Source organism: Trichechus manatus, unplaced genomic scaffold (genome assembly GCF_000243295.1).
Source record: "Trichechus manatus latirostris isolate Lorelei unplaced genomic scaffold, TriManLat1.0 scaffold00119, whole genome shotgun sequence".
Classification (NCBI taxonomy): Eukaryota; Metazoa; Chordata; class Mammalia; order Sirenia; family Trichechidae; genus Trichechus; species Trichechus manatus.
This window is the reverse complement of record NW_004444055.1, coordinates 6,281,468-6,305,222: the sequence shown is the minus strand read 5'-3', so window position 1 is coordinate 6,305,222 and position 23,755 is coordinate 6,281,468. Positions and strand designations below refer to the sequence as shown.

At 40.3% G+C, this 23,755-nt stretch overlaps 1 protein-coding gene across 1 annotated transcript in view; it reads left to right on the top strand.

The window, feature by feature from the left end:
* Nucleotides 1-23,755, top strand: part of LOC101352813 (early endosome antigen 1) — a 150,187-nt gene that overhangs the window by 545 nt on the left and 125,887 nt on the right. The window lies entirely within an intron of this gene.

The following is a 23,755-nucleotide window of genomic DNA, read 5'->3' as shown; positions in this document are numbered from 1 at the left end:
CGAGCCGCCGCACCCCGCGCGTCCAGGCCCGGCGCCGGGCTCCTGCGCGGGGCTGTCACCTCCAGCTGGCAAGCTGGAGGGTGTGGTGCAAGCGCGTTCCTCCCCTGATACTAGAATGGGAATAAAAATGCAGAGTTAGTGCTTGTGGGACTGGCTGGCCAGCCGCCTGCGGGGCAGGAGAACGCCAGTGGGAGATTGTGGGAAGCTTAGCTGTGGCCCGCAACTTTACGCTACACACACCTGCGATACACGGCTTAGGTTTCTTATCTGGAAAAAGTATGAGAGTAATGTGGTGAAGCCTGCCCTAGCGTGGGCCCGATAGCGTTACTGACCCTGGCAAATTCAGCTGAGAAGGAGGATACTACTCACTGTTGGAAACTTTTTTTTTTTTCCAATTAAAAATGTCTTTCCCCCTCCAAGCCCAGTACCTAATTTTAGCGATCCTAGAATAAATCCATTGTAAATTTCGTCAGCTGCTGTACACTTAGTCCTTCAGTTTCTGCTGTACACTTACTCCTTCAGTTTCTGCCAGTGCTCTCCATTTGAAATCTGGAAAAGCTTATGATGTAAAGATTAGAGCATTGGAAAGCTGTAGGTGTATTGTTTGGTAATCATTTCCTAGAATGACAAAATCTCTGTTCCTCTGTACTCAAGTTTTTGTTTTGGATAGCTTTTGTTTTTTGATATGGTGGAAGGTTGTAAAAACATGTAAATGATTGAAAAGTACCTACCAAATCTACTTTAGGTACCAAACCTCAGTAACCTATTTGGTTACTGAGGCAATAGGATAACTAGTTAAAGGACAAAAGAAATTAGTGAATTAGTATTCAGCCAAGGAATATATCAAAGAGAGTTGAGACATCCAATATATAAAATGGGAGTGTTCTTGCTTCTGCATATATTTCCTGCGGTATTGGAGTCATGTGAAAATTGGTCATATATCAGGGGGAGAAATGGTTAACTTCTGTATCTGACACCCAATATTGACATTGGATTACTTTTTGCAGTGGTTTTGTCAGAGTTCTTGAAATCTTGATAAACAGTGATTTTGGCAGTAGCTAGGACATGCCCTTTACTCTCGCCATCAGTTCCTGTGTTAAACAGTAAGAACATCTGTGCATGATTTACTTGCAGAACGTAGAGATTTTTCTTTTATCGGGTGTGGAGGAACTGATTACGTCATTCTCAGATTGTGTTTCTGTCATAGTTCCACAAGTGAAAATTAATTTATTTGTGGTTTGCTTTAAAGTTTATAAATAAAACAAAGTGTTGACTGACTTAAGATTAGCTTCTAGTAGTTATAGACTACTTTTCAGATATATGGGATGCTTTCCAGAATACTTGGTTTAATGTTGTTAAGCATTAAGATTATATACAGATCATTTTCAGTGTCGGTGTACACGTATAAACTATTACGGAAGTTCAGTTGAAACTGCAAAATTGGAATTTATTGTTATTGCTGAGATGTGATATGGAATCATCATATCTGAATAAGCCAGTTGATGACTGAGTTTCTCAGCCTTAGCACTATTGACATTTGGGACCAGATAATTCTTTGTTGTGGGGGCTGTTCAATGCATGGTAGGATGTTTAGAGGCATCCCTGGCCACTATACAGAGATGCCAGTAGCACCCCCCTTCCCATGTTGTGACAACCAAACTTTGCCAAATATACCCCTGGTTGAGAACCACTGTGTTAAACGTATGTACTCTTGTAGGACGCTTGAAATGTTTCTCACAGATAACTACTTAATTTTCTTTTATTCGGTGTACTTATATCGAGTATCTTATATATGCCGGGCATTATGCTTAGAGGCTGGGAAACAAAGGTAAGATATGGGTCCTCCCTCTAGTACTCATAGCCTTGTGGGAGAGGCAGACAATCAAAAGTCATTACAGTGCTATGTGATAGAAGAATGAAGGGAGCCACTTTGGTGGGGGTGGTGTTGGGGCAAACAAGAAAAACTTCAGAGAGGAGGGCATATTTCCAGCTCTGAACAGGGAAGGGCGAATGCAAAGAAAGGCATGGAGTCGTAACAGGGGCAGGTCATATTGGGGGGAGATGAAAAATGAAGTATGATTTTGGTTTACGAAATGAGATAAAAACTGAAAACCAACCCTTTTGCCATTGAGTCAATTCTGACTCATGGTGACATCCATTTGTTACAGAGTATAACTGCTTTATAAGTTTTTTTTGTCTTTCCATGGCTCTGCTGGGTGGGTTCGAACTGACAACCTTGAGGATAGTAGCCGAGCGCAAGCCTTTTGCATCATCCAGGGTCCTGCAGGAAGTGGGATAATGTTGAGGAATTGGTGAGAAATGAGACTGTAGAGATAGCAAGGCACCAGATGATAGACTGTAGAGTCCTTACTGGGGAGTTCAGCTTTTACCTTGTAGATGGGTCACTGTTAATGCTCAACATTTAATAGGAGCATTTGATAACAGCCTTAAAGAAATCTGGTGATTAGTATTACTAGTTTAGAACTAGAATATATATTTTATTAACTCTACAGGTGGTGTTTACCAACAAGTATAACTTGAATCTTTAAATTATGTAACATTATAACCATTTAATTTTACCTCACCCTGATAATCTTATTTCTTAGCAGAGGTATTAACATATAAGATTAAAACTATAGTTACTGATTTAGAGATATGTTTGACATGGTCTACACGCTTTGAAATTATTTTGGATTCCTTTGACATTCTGTTTTTAGATGACATTTTTAACTATTGTATTTTCTTCTGAATACTATCCTATAAATAGCAGTTTTGAAAGGAGGAACAGTGTGCTTATAATCATTTATAACTCAGAGTCTTTGAGCATCACCAGTAAGGTCCCAGAGTACTTTACAGAAAATTTGGGCTTTTTTTTTTCCCATTAGCTTATAAAAGATGTCTCTCTGAGGCTTGAAAGGACTTGAAAAAGATCAAGGTAACTTCAATATGCATGTATTTGTAAAAATGGTGGTGTGGTGGAGGTGTCTGACCTCTTCATCTAACTTCACAAGGGGAAAGAGAGAGAATCATTATAAGCATCAGCAGCTCAAAGCTGATTCCTATGAGATGGAGCTCAGAAGTACCTCTAGCCTCCAACCTTTTTAACCAGTTTTGACACCAGCCATCCCCCCCGCAGCACTCTACTTCTTTGCTTGGTTTGATAATTCATTGCAGTGGCCACACAGAACTCACAGACCATACTCACAGTTGTAGTGTTTATTAAGTAAAAGGTTACAATTCAGGATCAGGGACGACTCAGGGTACAGTTCCTCAATCAGGACAGGCTCTTCTCAGCCATGGCCATAGGCAGGCTTCTCTCAGGCCCTTGGCTGCTCGTCCCCATGGCCTGGCCGCTGCCCTGCTCCAGCAAGTGTTAAAAAGCTCTGTAGCTCAGCCAATGAGTGCCCAGGGGCAAACCACAGTGCCAGGAAGCCTCGGCCCGAGGATACTCAACTCCCTTGTTCTGTGAATCAGTAAGCCTAGCTTCCCCAACAAGTGCCCAGAGGCACCCCACTCCAGGAAGCACCCTGCCTGAAGGTGCTTGGCTCTCTTGCTCCATGCGTTGGCACACCCTCTGTAACCACCTTACTCTGTGGGCTGGGAAGCTCACTGTGCCATCTTGTGCCCCACTTCTTCTGCTGTCTTGTGCTGTCTCTGGTACAGTTTTTTCTGTTTCTGTCTCCTGGGTTTAGGAGGTTCTCAATGCAGGGACCCTGGGTCCAAAGGATGTGCTCTGCTCCCATCTCTTCTTTTTGGTGGTAGTGAGGTCCCCCTTTTCTGCCTCTGGGATGGCTCATTTTAAACCTTGTGGGATGGGAAAACTGACTAACCCTCTTGTTAGGGTTCCATACACCTTATTTTGCGTGGTCCCACCCCCACAAGGGTGCCATGCACCTTATTTGCATTATTAGCAAGCTGTCCAATCCCCTTGGTGGGCCACAAGCACCTTATTTGCATAGCCTCACTCACTCATTTGGTGGGGGTTACAAGACCATGGTGAGAAAGGATGTATAAAAATGTCCATCACACTATTGAATGTTTTGTTTAATAGTTCTTCAGAAAGAAACATGAATTTAAAGTGCTTGGTGGTAAAAAAGATGATTAGCATTTAGTACCTTAGACAGTTTGTAAACCTTATTATCATTTCTTTCTTAAGGAACTTATTGTGATTTAACAGTGGTTTATTAGATTTCTTGTTACTGATATATATGAATAGTATTGCTAAAGAAAATAAAACAGATTAAATTATTTCAGAATTGTGGAAATAAAAGGGCATTTTTTTATGGTCTTAGGTCTTTTGCTATGATTTTTAAAATGCAATAGATAGAAACTGAGAGAGTTAAGTGATTTCTCTAAGGTAACATAGTAGGTGTCAAAATTGAGACTAGAGCTAAATTTCCTCAATTCCCAAACCATTTCCATGTTTTGGCACCATGCTGCCCTTCCTCAACTGATAATTGTCAGCACTATGCTAGTCATTGTGGAAGATATAGGAAAAATGTAAAATCTAACTTCTGTCTCAAGGAGCTTGTATGACTAAGTGCCAAAATAAATGCTGTGGACAGTGACAACCAGAGTATTATAGAGGAGGAAAGATCAGCATGATCCTGTGTGAGTAGGGAGCCTTCTTGGAGAAAATGGGCTTGAGGTGGGGCTTTGAAGAATGGGTTTGAGAGAAGAAGAGAAAAGTTAAGTTTTGTTCCAGGAAAGAGCTACAGCATAAACAAAGACTCAGAGATGGGAATGATTTCATTCCTCCTTGCTTTGCATATTACCTTTTAACAAACATTTTACAATACTGCTGATGTGCTAGATGCTGGGAATACAGTGGTGAGTAAGACACAATCCCTATCCTTAAGTAGTTTACTTAAGGGTAACTTTTATAGATAGATTTTTAGAGATAGATGTCTATTTAGAGCACAGAGAAATTGAGAAATTATGGAGATACTTAATTGTCTAGCTCAGTGCTGTCTGTTGGAAATATAGTATGAGTCATATAGGAATTTATAGTAATTATGATTTGCATTAGGACGTTGATAGTGTGAGCAGAAAAGAAGGTGATGAATTTGGCCAAACTTTTGAACATGGTGTTCCCCACACATGTGTTGTGGGCCTACCATGTGCTATGGATACAATGGTGAGTAAAACAGACTTGAACCTTCATGGAGATTAGTGTCCAGTGGAGGAGTTAGGAATTGTTCAAATAACCACATAACACTATGATCACATACTTTGATGAGTGCCAGAAAGGAAAAGCAGAGGGAGCCCTGAGAGCACACAGCAGAGGACCCTGATCTCACCTAGGGTGTCAGAGAAGACTTCCCAGATTAGTTGCACATTTAAATTTGATGAAATTATTAATAATTTATTGAAGTGAATTTTAAAAGGTGACAGCTAATGGAATTCTTTTCTCCCTGTGTAGGTTTTTTTAAGCGTGTTAAGAAGAAGGGATTAAGAAGTGAAAAATACTAGGGCTAGAACCAAGTTTCTCCTCTAATCTCAGTGGTCTTTTGCTTGAGCTAAAGAGGTAATATAATTTAGTCTTTAAGAACTTAACTCTGGAGCCAGACTGTCTGCATCTGTATCCTTACTTCTCCATTTACTAGCTGAGTGGCTTTGGGCACTTTACTTGATTTCTCTGTGTCTCAATAAAATGGTCATGATGATAGTACCCTCCTCATAGGGTTGATGTGAGAACTAAATTAATACATGTACAGGTTTTACACAAGTATCTGGCAAACAGTAAACTCTGATGCCATAAATGCTAGCGACTGCTAATGTTGGTGTGTTGTTGCTGCTATTGTTGTGGTGATGATTATTATATACTCCATATTTCAGGGAACATTTTTCTTATCACTCTCTTGTATTATCATTTTGTTTAATCTCCATTTTTTTTTCTTTGTAGATTAGGACTCAGAGCATACATGTAGACATTCATTCAATATACTGTTGAACATTTATTCTGTTAACTACTGTACTGGGCTTGGTAATGATAAAAAATGAATGAGACAAATTCATTGTTCTTGAGGAATCTAATGGGGGCAACAGATACTTAAATGATTACAAAGCAATGTGGTAAAGTGTTGTAATGGATATAAAGAAGAAGAGTTTGTGAGCACAAAGGAAAGAGTAACTAATTCTGCCCATGGAATGGAGATTGTTGAACGTCTTGCAGAGCCTGGTGCTTGTAGAGGCTTAAACTAACTCAGACAAGGAGGGGCAAGGGAGAGAAGGCCATTTTAGAGATTGTAGAAGGCCATTTTGCAGATTCTTGCCTGATCCTCATTTTACAGATAAAGCAACTGGGTCTCAGCGAGCTAATTAATGGGACCAGGCTAATGCAAAGGCATGAAACAGCCTAGAACTCCACAGGGGATTTGTGAGTGAGTATTTCTGCATGTAGATAGAATAGTTGTAAGAGATGAGATTGGAAAGGTAGCTGAAAGACCATGCTAAGGATTTTGGACTTTATACCATAGACACTACGGAGCCATGGAAAGTTTTTTTGTAAATGACCAGATTTGTAATAAAGGAAACCCTCCAAACATACTTTTTCAGGGTCATCTTTATAAAAAGAAAATTGAGTAATGTAGTTCTCTTGCATAAATTCTGTTGGTGTCCATAGGAGATGTTCCGACTCTTCACTTTGGCACACAGGCCCTTAAGCCTCTGGTGCCATTATATCATTTCAGGCTTATTTCCACTTATCTCCATACATACACTGATCTTGCCATCCTTCATTGATTCTGTTTTCCACATTTGCCCAGTTCTCTCATACCTTCATACCTCTATAACTAACCAACCAACCCACTGGTTGTCATTGAGTTGACTCCAACTCTTAGTGACCCTATGTGTGTAAGAGTAGAACTGTGCTCCATAAGGTTTTCAGTGGCTACTTTTTTGGAAGTAGATTGCCAGGCCTTTCTTCTTAGGTGACTCTGTGGACTCTAACCTCCTGTTTTTCGATTAGCGGCTGAATGCAGTAACCATTTACATCACCCAGTGGCTCCTCATAACTTCATAGAAGCTCTTTATTCTGCTTGAAATGTCCTACCCTCAATTGTCCTCATTGCTCAGTTCATTTGCCACTAGGAGCTATTTAGTTGCCCTTTTTTTTTTTTTAATCCCAAAGCACCCCATGCTAATTAAGAGTGAGGTTGAGATCTTATGCAAAATTTTAAACTCTCTGAGGTTTAGTTGCTTTATCAGTAAATTGAGGGTAATATCTACCTCACAGTGTTCTTGAAGCCTTAAATGAAATAATGTTCATGAAGCACTTACCACAGTAGGTGACATTCAGTAAAGATTTAGTATATGGTAGCTATTGTGTTATATATCTCTAGAAAAATTATTATATTATTTTTGTGATCTGTTTACTTATCTTGTCTTCCACTAGACTGTGAGCTCCTTTAAGGTAAGGACTTTGTTTTCTCTCTTAGGATATCTAGGGCCTATCGTAGTTCTTGATGCTTGGTGGCTTTTCAGTAATATTTGTTGTCTACTTGGTGGCTATGTAGAGAGAATGGATTCATGAAGTCATGAAGGGAGAGACTAGCTAGGAAGTTATTGCAGTGATATTAAGTCAAACGAAACCAAATCAGACCCGCTGCCATCAAGTTGATTCTGACTCAAAGCGACCCTGTAGGACAAAGTAGAACTGCCCCATAGGGTTTCCAAGGCTGTAAATCTTTACGGAAGCAGACTGCCACATCTTTCTCCCATGGTATTAAGTCAGTGGCTCCTATTATTGTTGCACATTGTTATCATTTGGAAACCTGAAAAAATGATTACTGAATCAGAATTTCTGGACCTCTGGGCCCAGGTGATGATGAAGACTTGAATTAAGGTAATGGCTTTGGTCATAGATAGGTAATAGTTTGAATTTTCAAGAAAGTTAAGAGAGAATTTGTCGCAGCGGCGACGGTAATTGGGACGGCGAAGACAGTAACCAACTACACAACTCTTACAGAGAAGTGGGGCCAGGAGGGTCACTCTGAGGAGTCGACCCCCACTTCAGTCCCAGGAGTTTATTTTATAGTCAATACAGCAATCAATAAGGCAATTAACAAAACAATGGGCTTTGAGTACGGGCGAGGAAGAAGGAATTCAGGTAAACAAGTCAATCAGTAAAGGGACAATAGGGTTTGGGAGAACACATCCGGACAAGTCTCAACATGCTGTGCAGCATAGAGGCCTGTGGGGGCTGCAGTTGTCAATAGTACAGCCATGTTTAAATGGCATATATCCCCACAAGAATTGACAAGACTTGTTGAGTTGTGAGAAAAAAAAACAGTCTTTTGGGTAGCTGAGAGGATGGAGGAATGGACTGATGTAAAGAATAGAAGAGGAGGCAGTATAGGTTTGGGGTGGAATATGAGTGTGAACCTGAGATTCTGGACATCCCAGTGGAGATGTTCATTAGGCAGGGGAAAATACAGGCCCAGTACTTAGAAGACAAGTGGAGACAAGTTAGATACGTGTGAATGTTGAAGTCAAGTCAAATAAGGACTGAGAAGTACCCGCAGAATGTGAGAATTTGGTCATACCTAGTTCAGTTTCAGGAGAGTCATAGAGAAATGGATGACTGGGAAGGAAAGAAATAGAACAAAGCGTAGACTACCCTTCCAAAATATGTGGAAGAGAGGAAATGGAAAGTAATTGAATACTGTGTTAATTGAATGAATGTAATATGTCATCCTTAGACCACATTCTGTTAAAAGCCCTTTAGTTTCAAGGATTAGAAACTTCTTCAAATCAATTTAAGTTGAAAGGGGGATATATTGAAACCTTCCAAAGTGATCCAAGAATAGGAATTGCTGTATAGTGGGTCTTCAGGGAGTAGGACCTGGAATGGTGTCAACAACAGTGGCAGCTCTCATCTCTGTCTCACACTTTCTGGTGGACCAGTAGCTTACTGTCTCTGTGTTCATCCTTCTTGTCACAGGTCAAATCCCTCGGCTTAATTAGTATGCTCAAGACCCCAGATGGCCATCTGACCAAATGATTCTACATGCCTTTCAGTGTGGCTTTGCGTAGCCAACTGGCCCAATGTCTTAATTCCCAAATCCTAAGAGAAGAATCTAAAATGTCTTACTTATCTTTTCTACTCGGGGCGTGCATAGGTCCTGACCAATAAAGTTGCTTCCTGTGGATCAGGTGTCCATTGCTGGTCTAGTCAGCTGAGGATGGGGGTTTGATGGGGTCATACGATATTTAGGATTCCCCCTTCTAGAAGTTTTGTCACCATGAAACACATCTTTTACAGATTATGCTTTTAGAAACAAGCTTTACTGTGGCTCTGAAACAGTGATAACGGTTCTAATTAGGTTCAGCTAGTTCAAGGAATAAAAGGTCTGTGGTGTGGTAGATCACTTTTGTGTGTGGCCTCTAGCCATGGTCTTGTAACTCCCACCTAAGTAATTGGGTGGGACTGTGCAGATACATAATTGTGGCCCACCAAAGGGATTGGTCAGTTCTGCCACCCCGCTGGGCTTGAAGTGAGCCATCCCAGAGGCAGGAAAGAGAAGACCCCACCACCATCAAAGACAGCCAGGAGCCAGAATGTCCTTTGGATCTAGAATCCTTGTGCTGAGAAGCTCCTGGAAGCAGGAGACCAAAAGAGAGAGAGATAGACAGAGAGACAGAGTGTCATGGATTGAATTGTGTCCCCCAAAAATGTCTGTCAACTTGGCTAGGTCACGATATCCCGTATTGTATGATTGTCTACCATTTTATCATCTGATGTGATTTCCCTGTGTGTTGTAAATTCTATCACTATGATGTAATAAAATGGATTAGCGGCAGTTATACTGATGTGGTCTATAAGATTAGGTAGTGTCTTAAGTCAGTCTCTTTTGAGATGTAAAAGACAGAAGCGAGCAGAGACACATGGGAACCTCATACCACCGAGAAAGCAGTGCCGGGAGCAGAGCGCGTCCTTTGGACCTGAGGTTCCTGTGCAGAGAAGCTCCCAGACTAAGGGAAGATTGATGACACGGACCTTCCTCCAGAGCCTACAGAGAGGGAAAGTGTTCCTCTGGAGCTGACGCCCTGAATTTGGACTTGTAGCCTACCGGACTGTGAGAGAATAAACTTCTCTTTGTTAAAGCCATCCACTTGTATTTCTGTTATAGCAGCACTAGATGACTAAGACAGAGAAAGAATTGTTGAACTCAGCAGAGAAGTGGAGAGTGCTGTGGGAGGGACAGTTGGTGTTAGAATTGGTAAAGATGGCGGAGAGAGGAGGCATGTCTGACCCCAGCCTCATAGGAGTCAGCCTAGTGCTACTGATCTTGGTTCTTATTTCACCTTGTGGGGTTGGAGGAGGTCAGACACTGCCCCCATGCCGCTCAGGCTAGCTCAAAAATAGGATGATCGTTATTGTTGTTAGGTGCCATAGAATCGGTTCTGACTCATAGCGACCTTATCTACAACAGAACGAAACACTGTCCAGTTTTTGCAGTCACTGTGTCACTTCATCTTGTTGAGGACGTTCTTTTTTGCTGACCCTTTACTTTACCAAGCATGATGTCCTTCTCCAGGAACTGGTCCGTCCGGATAACATGTCAAAGTACCTAAGACTAAATCTCACCATCCTCCCTTCAAAGGAGCATTCTGGCTGTACTTCTTCCAAGACAGATTTGTTTGTTCTTCTGGCAGTCCATGGTATATTCAGTATTCTTTGCCAACACCGTAATTCAAAGGCATCATTTCTGCTTTGGTCTTCCGTATTCATTGTCCAGCTTTCACATGCATATGAGGTGATTGAAAACACATGGCTTGGGTCAGGTGCACCTTAGTCTTTAAAGTGACATCTTTGCTTTTTAACACTTTAAAGAGATCTTTTGTGGCAGATTTGCCCAACGCAGTACATCGTTTGATTTCTTGACTGCTGCTTCTGTGGGCGTTGATTGTGGATCTAAATAAGATGAAATTCTTGACAACTTCAATATTTTCTCCATTTATCATGATGTTACTTACTGGTCCAGTTGTGAGGATTTTTATTTTCTTTGTTTTTGTTGAGGTGTAGTCTATACTGAAGGTTGTAATCTTTGGTCTTTATCAGTAAGTGCTTCAAGTCCTCTTCACTTTCAGCAAGCATGGTTGTGTTATCTGCATATTGCAGATTGTTAATGAGTCTTCCTCCAACCTTAATGCTGTGTTCTTCTTCATATAGTCCAACTTCTGGGATTATTTGCTCAGCATACAGATTTGATATGGTGAAAGGATACAACCCTGATGCACACCTTTCCAGGTTGGCCCCTGGCCTTGTTTTGACTGATGATATTAAGCTTCTTCTTCGTCTCTTTCCACAGATGTAGTCGATTTGACTCTTGTGTCTTCCATCCAATGAAGTCCACGTGTATAGTTGTCATTTATGTTGTTGACAAAAGGTGTTTCCAATTAATAGATTGTTGGTCTTGCAAAATTCTGTCATGCATCTCTGGAGTTGTTTCTGTTACCAAGGCCATATTTTCTAACTTCTGATCCTTGTTTTTGTTTCCAACTTTCACATTCTAATCACCAGTAATTATCAATGCATCTTGATTGCATGTTTGATTAATTTTAGACTGCAGAAGTTGGTAAAAAATCTTCAATTTCTACATCTTTGGATTAGTGGTTGGTGTGTAAATTTTTTTTATTATTTTTGAATAATAATTATACTAACTGGTCTTCCTTGTAGGCCTATGGATATTATCCTATCACTGACAGTGTTGAACTTCATGATAAATCTTGAAATGTTCCTTTTGACTGTAAATGAGACACCGTTTGTCTTAGTCATGTAGTGCTGCTGTAACAGAAATACCACAAGTGGATGGCTTTAACAAAGAGAAGTTTATTTCCTTACAGTTAAAGTAGGCTAAAAGTCCAAATTCAGGGTGTCAGCTCCAGGGGTTTCTGTCAGGCTTCTTCCGTGTTCCCCCAGACTAGAAGCTTCTCTGCGCAGGGACCCTGGTCCAAAGGATGCACTCTGCTCCCGGCACTGCTTTCTTGATGGTAGGAGGTCCCCCTGACTCACTGCTCACTTCTGTCTTTTACATCTCAAGAGATTGCCTCAGGACACAATCCAGTCTTGTAAATTGAGTCCTGCCTCACTAACACAACTGCAGCCTGTCCTCCCTCATTAACATCATAGAGGCAGGATTTACCACACATGGGAAAATCACACACTACCAGGAATCATGGCCCAGCCAAATGGATATATACATTTTTGGGGGGACATAATTCAATCATGACACCATTCCTCTTCAGTTTGTCATTCCCGGCATAGTAGACCATATAATTGTCCAGTTCAAAATGGCCAGTACCGGTCCATTTCAGCTCACTAATGCCTAGGATATTGATCTTTCTGTGGTTCATTTCAGTTTTGACGATTTCCAGTTTTCCTAGGTTCATACTTCATATGTTCCATGCTAGTTATTAATGGATGTTTCCAGCTGTTTCTTCTCATTTTGAGTCCTGCCACATCAGCATATGAAGGTCCTGAAAGCTTTACTCCATCCTTGTCATTAAGGTTGACTCTGCTTTGAGGAGGCAGCTCTTCCTTAGTCGTATTTTCGGCGCCTTCCAACCTGAGGGGCTTATCTTGCGGCATTATATCACACAGTGTTCCGCTGCTATTCATGAGGTTTTCATTGGCTTCTTTTTCAGAAGTAGATCACCAGGTCCTTCTTCCTAGTCTGTTTTAGTCTGGAAGCTCCGCTGAAATCTGTCCCCCATTGGTGACCCTGCTGGCATTTGAAATACTGGTTGCATAGCTTCCAGCATCACAGCAACACGCAGGCCCCCATAGTTTGACACACTAATAGATAAGTGGTGGAATAGGGCAGTAGTCGTGGTTATTAGGATGTACTGGCAATAAGAGAGTTTGAATTTCATAGAAATTTAAAGCCAAAAATTTAATATGGCTGGGCCTCTGAGACAATTAACTGGAAGGCTATACAGGCTCCAGGGCAGTGCTAGTCAGGACCTCCGTGGGCCTTTGTGGCTTTTCACTCTGGGGTTTAGCCATCAAAGACTGTAGTGACTCTTTACATGCTTGCTTCCCTTTTATTTGTATATATTTTTTCTGTTATCAGCTAATTTTCTTTTACTCTAGTTTTTTTTTTTTTTCTCTTGACCTCATGTTTTGCACACTCAAAGTTTATGCTCTATTGAAATTTTGCCTGGTTATACTGTCGCCAACTGCAGCATTAAAGGAGCAAAGTTGGCAAATCCCACCTTTATCACTAACTGTGAGATAAGAATCAGCATGAATCCAATTGCCATCTGGAAGTGGACTCTGGCTTTACCTTCCCACATCTCCATTCCTTTTTGACCTTAATCACCCAAAGTTAGGTCAGACTTCATCCCCGGGCGCACTGAGCCCGGTCAAAACATCCCTGGCCACCTGGGGCAGACCATCAGTTATCAGGCATAGGCTCAGGAGTCTGTACAACTCCCTGCATTTTGGACCAGCTGGCCCCTCTCTCTTCCTATAGTCCCTGGGGCTAGGTCATAAACTAGAAGGACTCTGTCCTTCTTGGTTGACTGTCTGTGTAGCCTTTTCTTGATTACTAGCCACTCACGAGTTAGGATTCTTCCTTTACGATTGCCTGAGCAGACTTCTCTGAATTAGCCACCCTAAGCTAAGTCAGAGTCTCATTGCTCCTTTGTGGGTTCATTAATTCTCTAAAATGACTCACAGAATTCATGGAGACTATTACCTATACTTAAGCTTACCTATATATTATAACCAGAAAGGATACAAGTGAAGAGATACATCAGGCAAAGTCTGGGAGAGTTAATGGCATGGGGCCTCCATTGTACCCAGGGACTTGAAACCTGGTCCCATGCATGGGTGTTTTCATCATTCCCGGAAGCCCCAAAAGAGAGTGTTCCAAGGTCTGGAGTCCCTTTTAAGTCATTAGGACCTCAGTGTATATGCATGACTGGAGCCTCAAATACGTATGTGTGAATCAATGAATATGTATGACTGTCTCCATCATGCTGTTTTAGAAAACAAAAGGCATCTTGATTGGAGAATGCCCAGGGCTGTTTTTAGAAACCAGACACAAAAGGCCAGATTGAGTTCTTTGTTGCATACTCGGTTATAACTTTGACTTGCTCAAGTCTTTCATGCATTCTTTACCTTATAACTATATTGTATATCCGTTTGTTAGTTTGTGCAGCTGATTACTGATTTCTCTTTGTAGTTTGCAATTCAAATGCCTAAACATGAGACTTAGTTCATTCCTGCATTGGGGCAGTGTTTTTTTTTTTTTGTTTTTTTTGAATTTTATTTTACATTTTTTTTTTTTTTTTTGCCGCTGGACCGTCTTATGGAAACCCTGGTGGCATAGTGGTTAAGTGCTGTGGCTGCTAACCAAGAGGTCAGCAGTTCCAATGCACCAAGCATTCCTTGGAAACCCTACTGGGCAGTTGTCCTTTGTCCTATGGGGTAGCTATGAGTCAGAACCGACTTGATGGCAACGGTTTTTTGGTTTTGGGCCATTTTACTGGCTGCTGGCTAGCCTGTGAATGGCTGCTGTTGCATCCAGGTTATCACACTTGGTCAGTTGGCTGTAGGCATGGGTTCATATAACCTAGCTGCTGTTTTGGGCTATGTTCTCAACATGGGCTGTGGATAGGACAGTTTACTTTAGTATCTGTGGGCCTTGCACGTACTCTGATTGACATATTTAGTATAATAAAATATGAATAAAGAGGTTAGATAGGCATCTGTTTAAGTGTTGAATGAGTCATAGCAGTAAATTGAATAAACATCACATTCTTTACCTTGTCTTAGTTTTGTAATATCAGACTACGATTAAATTTTACATAGTGTGTTATTATAAAAGAGTTTTTCCAGAGTCTCAGTAATACTTTATTTGGACTTTATTAACCAAATAATATTTGGAAAATGTTTTTAAGAATCCCTACCTTTAGACAATGCTATGTAAAAATGCATTGCCATGTAGGATGGACTAAGTGGTAGATTATATTTAGTCAGATCTCTGATAAGGAAGTATGAATTTTTTTTTTGTAAAACATTTATTTTTCTTTGACATAAGCTTGTTATGTCTTGCTTGCAACTGCTTATTTTAAGCAGTGATTTAGTTTTAAAAATACAATAGGATATGTTTTTGAATATGAAAATAAATCATGTATATCATGGAAATTTGAAAAATTCTGAAAAGTAAAATTGAGAAGTAACATAGGGGTATAGCATAGTGGATGGTTTAACGTTAAGAGCATTTAAGCTTTGAAGTCAGATGGATTCGGAGCTCTGTCCATTACTATTGGCTTTGTGATTTTTGCTAAGAAGTTACTTATCTTCTTTAACCTAATTTTTTCCACTTGGTAAAATGGGAACAGTCCCTTTGACTTTACTCAGAAGATTGTTGTGAAGATTAAATGATATATTTAGCATGGTGCCTGTCACACAGTTTATTTGTTAGCTATTATTATTTTTAATAGAAATAAAAAGTCTTTCATCAGGCAGACTACCAATTGCCATTTCTTTAACTGGTATAAAGCTTAAGTTTCTTAACGTGCATGGTTTTAAAAATGCAAATGACCTAGAGGAAGTTGAAATTCTGAATTTTACAATAAGCTTCATGCCCCATAGTTATTTCGATTTTGTTAAGTTTTTGAGTATAAAGGCACTAGACCAAGTAGAGAAATCACTGAATTTGGAATCAAAAGACCAAATCAGGTTGTACCTCTGCTACTAGTATGATTTTAAGTAAATCATTGAGCCTTTCTGGGCCCTACTTTCCTTATCTGTCCAATGCGGGCACCAGCAAGGTGATCTCTAAAGTGCAATTCAAAGTCTCCATTGAAAAGCAAGCAAAAACCAGAGCTTTGAGTCTGCAGGTCATTTGCAACCTCAAAGTATCATTTTAGGTGTGTTATATAATAAGTCCTGATATCTTTTGCCCTTTTTTCTGGCATCTATGCTAAAAAAAAAAAAAAAGTGTCGGAAGCAAGATTCAGTGATAAAATTTGATAACTCATGTAAGGTGACTAACAGCAGCTGCCACACAGTAGGCTCTCAGAAGGTATTAGGTCTTCTCTACTGAGATCCTACCCCCCCACCCCAGCATATAGCCCTTCATGGATATCTCAAATGCAAATAAGGTACATCATTGTAGTATATACTTTGGTGCATTACCCAGATCCCCCCTTAAGATGGAGACTTTTTCCCCGAGCTACCTGCTGTTGGTGTATAGCTGCATGATTCTCTGCGGGTTGCACTTGCAGAAGGAAGCTGCCTTACCCAAGATTATGTCCCCTGTGTGGTAGCAGCCTGCATTTAGTTACCTGTTGATGTAGGGGATACAAAGAATCATCTCCTTACCTTGCTTTAGAGACGTATGTGAAGGGCCATCCCAGCTTCTTGGCTCTCAGTAGGATCAGCTAGGGCTGCTTTTGCAACTGTGTTACTGTTCAATACTGTTCACCTTCTCTCTCTGCCTAATCACCTTGTTCCTGTGCCCACATAGGTGGTGTTCTTTAGAGTACTTCCCAATAAACCTGCATGCAGGTATCAGAATCTCAGAGTCTGTTTCCTTGGGAACCTGAATTAAGACATCTGCTATTTGGATAATCTTTCTCAGGGATTTTTGCATCATAAAAGATGATTGTATTCAGGATGGATTTTAATTTTATGACTTTTGTGTTCTACTTCTTTGAGATTAATATGGCACATACTTTTTATAACAGGAATCCTTAGCCATTAAATTAGAATTTTGTGAAAATTACAAAGTGCTGTCTAATAGGTCTTCAGGTCCATTGGCTGGGATTTTGAGCATGACCCATAGCTGCTCTGTTCAGGAAATTTTATTGTCAGCACCTTTCCCAGTTCCCTCAAGTGATTTTAAGACTTAAATAAAAAGAAAAAGAAAAAGTGACTGCTTCTCAAAACTGTGAACCCTTATTTTGGTATGTTTTCATATGTATCCATAAGCTGGATTCAGAAGAGGATGTGGAACAAGGATATCATTGCTAATGTCAGATGGATCATGGCTGAAAGCAGAGAATACCAGAAAGATGTTGTGATGCTTAAGATTGTATGTCAACTTGGCTGGGCCATGATTCTCATTGTTTTGGCAGTTGTATAATGTTGTGATCACTTCCCTGTTGAAATTTGATATGTGATCACCCCCCATGATGGAATCTGCTGAGTGGTACCAGCAGGGATGGGTCCTGTGGTGGCTCACGGCCCCCTCCGCCTTCATCTCTCCGCCCTCCACTGACTACTTCCTTCCTGCTCGCCTTGCCAAGGTTTTTGGCTTGTTCTGAACCCAGCAGCTGCCTCTTGTCATCTCATCTCTGGTTCTTGGGACTAGTAGCAGCTTCCTTGTTGATCTTGGGATTCGTCAATCTTCACAGCCTGCTAGCAAGAGTCCTGCTCCCTGACCTGCTGATTTTGGGTTCTCCAGCCCCTGCAGCTGCATGAATCAGGAGAAACCTTGTGGTCTTGCCTGCCGATCTTGGAATTCGTTGACCTTCACAGCCTGTGAACAGGAGCCCTGTTCTCCAACCTGCCGATCTTGGGTTTGCCTGCTTCTGCGGCTGCATGAGTTGGGAGAGGACTCCACCCTGATCCACGGACTTGGGACGTTCTAGTCTCTACAATTGCGTGAGCTGTTTCCTTGATGTAAATCTCTCTCTCTATATTTATATGCTTTACTGGTTTTGCTTCTCTAGAGCACCCAGCTTAAGACAAATGTTTACCTGTGTTATAGAGTGTGCAAAGATATTTGACTGTGTGGATCATAACACATTATGGATAACATCGTGAAGAATGGAAATTCCAGAACACTTAATTGTGCTCATGAGGAACCTATACATAGACCAAGAGGCAGTCGTTCAAACAGAACAAGGGGATACTGCATGGTTTAAAGTTAGAAAAGATGTACGTCAGGTTGTATCCTTTCACCATACTTATTCAATCTGTATGCTGAGCAGATAATCTGAGAAGCTGGACTATATGTAGAAGAACGTCGCATCAGGATTAGAGGAAGACCCGTTAACAACCTACGATATGCAGAAGATACAGCTTTGCTTGCCGAGAGTGAAGAGGACTTGAAGCACTTACTGATGAAGATCAAAGACTACAGCCTTCAGTTTGGGTTACACCTCAACATAAAGAAAACAGAAATCCTCACAACTGGACCAGTGAGCAACATCATGATAAACAGGGAAAATACTGAAGTTATCAAGGATTTCATCTTACTTGGATCCACGATCAACACCCATGGAAGCAGTCAAGAAATCAAAAGACGCATTGCATTGAGCAGATATGCTGCAAAAGACCTCTTTAAAGTGTTAAAAAGCAAACATGTCACTTTAAGGACTGAGGTGTGCCTGACCCGAGCTTTGGTGTTTTCAATCCCCTCGTATGCCTGCGAAAGCTGGGCAGTGAATAAGGAAAACAGAAGAATTGACGCCTTTGAATTATGGTGTTGATGAAGAATATTGAGTATAGTATGGACTGCCAAAAGAACGAACAAATCTGTCTTGGAAGAAGTACAGCCAGAATGCTCCTTAGAAGTAAGGATGGCGAGACTGTCTCACATGCTTTGGACATGTTATCAGGAGGGATCAATCCCTGGAGAAGGATATTGTGTTTGGTAAAGTACAGGGTCAGCAAAAAAGAGGAAAACCCTCAATGAGCTGGATTAACTCTGTGGCTGCAACAGTGAGCTCCAGCATAACAATGATCATGAGGATGGTACAGAACCAGGCAGTGTTTTGTTCGGTTATACGTAGAGTTGCTATGAGTTGTAATTGACTTGATGGCACCTAACAACAACAACATCCATCCATATTTGGAGCACTGGTGGCACAGTGGTTAAGTGCTCAGCTGCTAACTGAAAGGTTGGCGGATTGAACCCACCAGCTGCTCTGCCGGAGAAAGATGTGGCAGTCTGCTTCTGTAAAGATTTACAGCCTTGGAAACCGGGCAGTTCTATCATGTCTTGTAGGGTGACTATGAGTCAGAGTCACTAGATGGCAATGGGTTTGGTTTATCTATACTTGATTAATTGGTGGTGTATCTGTATTTGATTAATTACAATTCTAAACTTCTGTAAAATATGTAGATCAATTTTAATTGTACGTTAGGTGTTTAAAAACATTTGTTCTTTTACTTAATATTGAGTTAATTGTATCTACAAATCCAACCATGGTTGCGCTGTGGTTAAGAGCTTGGCTGCTAACCAAAAGGTAAGCAGTTTGAATCCACCAGCCGCTCCTTGGAAACCCTTTGGGGCAGTTCTTCTCTGTCCAGTAGGGTCGCTATGAGTTGGTTCCGACTCAAGGGCACATAACAACATCAACAAGTTACTAGTAACTTATCTAGAATTAGTTTTAATAGTCTCAGTCTCTTATAAACTTGACTGATTTTTGATTAGTGCCAGAGAGTTGAATGAGAAACAGTTTGAGATAGTAGAGAGAATATTGAACTGGTACCTGGGAAATCTGAATTTTAATTTCAGCACTACATTTAGATCACAGAATGATGTCAGGCAAGCCAGCTATACTTTCTAGGGCTTAGTTTTTTCATCTCTGAAGCACTGGGACTGGAATAGATGATTTCTGAGATACCTTCCAGCTTTTAAATTTTTTAAAAAATTATTTTTGTTGTTGTAATTGAGAATATACACAGCAAAATATACACCAATTAAACAGTTTCTGTATGTAAAATTCAGTGACATTGATTACATTCTTCGAGTTGTTCAGCCATTCTCACCTTCCTTTTCTGAGTTTGTCCTCATCTATTAACATAAACTCACTTACCCCTAAACTTCCTATCTAAGCTTTCTAGTTACTGTTGTCAATTTGATCCCATAGAGATAGTTCTTAAAAGAGTACAACGGTTAATGAAGACATTTTTTACTAATTAAGCTAAACTATTTTTTGGTTTTAAGAAGACTTCAGGGTTATTTTTGGTTTAAGTTTTAAAGATTTTCTCAAGGCAGTAGTTTCAGGGATTCATTCAGCCTCCATGGCTCCAGAAAATCTGAATTCCAGGAGAATCTGAAAATCTGTTCTGCATTCCCATCTTTTGATGAGGAGTCATCTATTCAATCTTTGATCAGAGTGTTTAGTAATGGTAGCTGGACACCATCCAGTTCTTTTGGTCTCATGGCAAAGGAGGCAATTGTTCATGGAGGCACTTAGCCACACCATTGCATTTCCTCCTCCAATCCCTGATTCTTCTCCTACCTCTGTTGCTCTAGGCAAATAAGACCAATTGTTACACCTCGGATGGCCACTTGCAGGGTTTTAAGACCCCAGGCACTATGCAGTGAACCTAGGTTGTAGAACAGAAATATTAGACTTGTTTTTAGTCCAGTTTACCTGGGATGTTCCATGAAACCATGACGGTAAACCTCCAAACCAAGGAACCAAATCCTATGAAGTGCTTGGTTGTACATAAGCAGCCTCAGCAGCTACTCTTTTTTTTTTTTTTTGTTGTTGTAAATATATCTACCACACAACTTTTGCCAATTCAACTTTTTACAGGTGTACAATTTATTGACAGCACTTAAAATAGTTGACTGTTCAATCCTACCCTTAATCTGTGTAATTTTTCCATCACTGTAAACTGAAACTCAGTACTTTGTAAGCAGTAATCTCACCCCCCCCCCCCATCTCCCTCCCTCTTGCCCCTGGTTATCACTTATAAACTTTGGTTTGTATACATTTGCCTTTTCTTGTCTTTTTAAAATAAGTGAGGTCATACAGTATTTGTCCTTTTGTGATTGACTTATTTCACTCCGTTTAGAAAGGCTCCATCCATACTGTAGCATGTATCCAGACTTCATTTCTCTTGCTGGCTGAGTAGTATTCTGTCGTATGTGTGTACCACATTTTTGTTTATCCATTCATTTGTTGATGGGCATTTAGGTTGTTTCCACCTTCTGGCTATTGTGAATAGTGCTGCAGTGAACATTGTTGTACAAGTCTCTGTTTGAGTCTCTGCTTTCAAGTGTTTTGGTTATATGCCTAGGAGTGGAATAGCTAGGTCATATGGTAGTTCTAAGGAGCCCTGGTGGTGCAGTGGTGAAGTTCTCGGCTGCTAACTGAAAGTTTGGTGGTTTGAGCCCACCAGCCGCTTTGTGGGAGACAAATGTGGAGTCTGCTTCAGTCAAGATTTGCAGCCTTGGAAACCTTGTGGGCCAGTTCTACTCTGTCCTGTTGGGTCACTATGAGTCGGAATTGACTCGACAGCAACAGGTTTGGATGGTAGTTCTATTTTTAGTTTTTTTGTGGAACCACCACACTGTTTAGCGCAACGGCTGTACCATTTTGCATTCCCACCAGCAGTGGATAAGGTGGCCAGCTTTTAAATTTTGGGGAGGTATAATTAATAATGATATAAGTGCCTACTATTTAGAAGTGTATCCACCAAATACCCAGCAGTGATTTAAACATTTATGTTTATTATTTCATTTAATCCTCCCTATAATTCTGTGAGGCTGACATTATTAGTTTCTCTTTACAAATGAGAATTTGAGGCTTAGAGAGCCTCAAAGCTTCTAAGTGGTTAAACTGGAAGTTGAATACAGGACTGTGTGACTCTAGCTCCTATTCTGAACCACTCCACCTAGATTCAGGTGGACCTTTTTTCTTGGAACGCTTGACAGATCCGCTGAAAACAAGAGCCAGTTGCATTTAGGGAGAAGTATCCTTCTAACCACCTCTAGTGCAGCGTAGTATTGTGTATCAGTAGGTCAGACCGGGAAGACTTAGGATTCAGAAGTGTATTGTGTGTTGGCACTAGAGAAATTTTAGAGAGGGCTGGAGTCAGATGCAGCAGAAGGGATGGTAGGCTTTTAGGGGCCACTTTGAGAGACAAATTGAATAGGGATTGTACTTAATTCAGCTTTAATAATTTAACAGTGTAGGTGATTGTATTCGCTTGCTCATTAAAAAGTTGTAGATGGTTGTAGATTAGGTGAAATTGCTCTTAATTCAGAAAAAAGGAATTATACTCACCTGAAAGCTGATAAAACTGGGTTAGGATTAAATGTGTTATATTTGTAAAGAAGTTTACAATGGTATACGGTGTTATTATGGATAGAAAAGCATCTGTGGAGTTATGTGGAGAGTTCTGTAGTACCGTAAGTTTTCTGGGTCAAGGTCATGTTATTGTAAAAACATGTGTAAGCCTTGTACTTCAGAATTTGGTATTAATGAGAATATATTCAGTTTTAAAAAGAAGATGGAGAATGAGAAGGAGCTCTGAGATAAAAAACAATAGCAAAACTGAATTATGAGATGAGTTTAAAGGCGTTAGGGATATAAGAGATTAGAATAAAGAATTTTAGTGCTGTTTTCAAGGTTGAAGATTCAAAACAAGAAAAAAAGCACAGGAGAAAAGTTTTATATGAAGTTCAGGGCTGCGAGCTAGGAGATGGGATTAGGAGTACAGAGGGTATAAAATGAAAAGTAGAAGACTCTTCTGCAACAGTCATTCCTAATAGTTTCTTGCATATTCTTTCACATATTTTTGATGTGTAAACCATTAACGCTCTACAAACATGATCATACTCTTCATATGATTTTGCAGTTTTTTCCCCTTAATATAGCTTGGAGATCTTTCAGTATCAGCACTTTCAGAACTGCCTGTGTTATTTTTAATAGTTATAATCTGTTGTATGGATTATCAAAATTTATTTTACTTTTCCCCTATTGAAGGGCGTTTAGTTTCAATATTGCTGTTACGAACAATGCTGCAGTGAACATGCTTATACATATATTTAGGTGGTACTTTTGTGACTAGATCCATTGGATAATTTCCTAGCAGTGGATCAGAGAGAATGTGAGTTTTTGTACTTCGTTACACTGTTACTAACAGTTTTTGAGAATGCTGGTCTTCCAACGTCCTTCCTACCAATGAGTATCGTCAAAGAATAAAAACATCTTTAATTTAACTCTAATACCTTCAAGCCCAGATTGTTGTCATTTAATCTTCCAGTGTTTCTTGTTTAACTTAAAAAAGTTAAAATACATGGCAAAAGGAATGATGTAAATCATGGAGTAGCTACATTAATCCTTTTGTAATGTGTGGAAATTATTGTGTGCTGTTTAAATTCAGGTGGATACAGTTATTATGTTCCTTACTGTGTATTGTGGTGAATACATCTCTGTGTGTTCCCGTCCTCAAAAAACTCTCCTTTTCTTTTTTTTTCTTTTTCATTGTACTTCAGGTGAAGGCTTACAGAACAAGTAGTTCCTCATGAAACAGTAGTACACATATTGTTTTATGACACTGGTTAACAACCCCACAACATGTCAACCCTCTAACTTCTCAGCTTTTTTTTTTTGGTGAAAATACACATAGCCAAAGATAGGCCATTTCAAAAATTTCTACATGTACAGTTCAGTGACATTGACTACGCTTTTCCAATTGTGCTGTTACTTGCACTTAAGATGAAGGCTTACAGAACAAAATAGTTTCTCATTTAAGAGTTACTACAAATGTTGCCCTATGACAATGGTTAACAATCTCACAACACATCAACAATATCCTTAGTCAACCTTGGGTTCCCTACCACCAGCTTCCTTGTGCCCTTCTGCCATCTGGTTCTTGTCACTGGACTCCTGTACCTTGTTAGTCCCATTTGGTTTCATGGGGCTGTCCACTCCCAGGCTGAACACTGAACCTCGGAGGTAACTTCACCACTGAGCTAAAAGGGTGTCTGGGGGCCATACTCTTGAGGTTTCTCCAGTCTCCTTTAGGCCAGTAAATCTGGTC